The sequence below is a fragment of the Buceros rhinoceros genome, unplaced genomic scaffold, assembly GCF_000710305.1.
Source record: "Buceros rhinoceros silvestris isolate BGI_N320 unplaced genomic scaffold, ASM71030v1 scaffold11419, whole genome shotgun sequence".
In the NCBI taxonomy this organism is placed as follows: Eukaryota; Metazoa; Chordata; class Aves; order Bucerotiformes; family Bucerotidae; genus Buceros; species Buceros rhinoceros.
In genome coordinates, this window is record NW_010430950.1 from 31,570 (window position 1) to 32,264 (window position 695).

The following is a 695-nucleotide window of genomic DNA, read 5'->3' on the forward strand; positions in this document are numbered from 1 at the left end:
CCACACTCTCCCCAGCGGCCATTAATCAGAGGATTTGCCAACCTATGGACTCAGAAACACGCGGAGCCCTGCATGGCTGCAAGTCTCCCCCGCAGAGTCTGTTTTACCACCTTCCCCCACCTTCACTGAGCACACCACCCTGCACACCAGTTTAGCATCAGCATGTGATACCAAACATGTGGGACAATGCCATGGAACTTCTTCTTCCTCTTCCTACGCCCCTAAGCCATTCTCTCCACGCTCTGCTCAAGTGCACATTGTGCTTTTTCCCATGAAAAGAAGATTAATCCCCTGCCACTGAGCTCATCCTCCCCGGACCAGCCCGATCCGCTTCCCAGCTCAGCACAGGCAGGATCTGCTTCTCCTGGAGCAGAGCACAGTGGGGCCAGGGGCGCTTCTACCGGCTTTGAGGCAGAGCATCCTGCTCCGCTTGTCAACAGGAGTGACCAAATTCATAACAGAAAAGGCCAATACTGGCTTTACAGCAAAAATTATGTAGCTATGAAAAGCTTTATTGATTTAAAAGCCAGGTACTTGTTAGGTCAGTAGCAAGGCAAAGGCCCTCCCAGATTCCTTACATTTAAATGTTCTCCTGACTAATTTTTCTTGACCTTTTTCTAACACCCATTCGCTTCTCCAGGGTACATGGGATTAGTCTCAGCTGCCCCAAAGACAACCTGCTCTTCTCCTCGGCA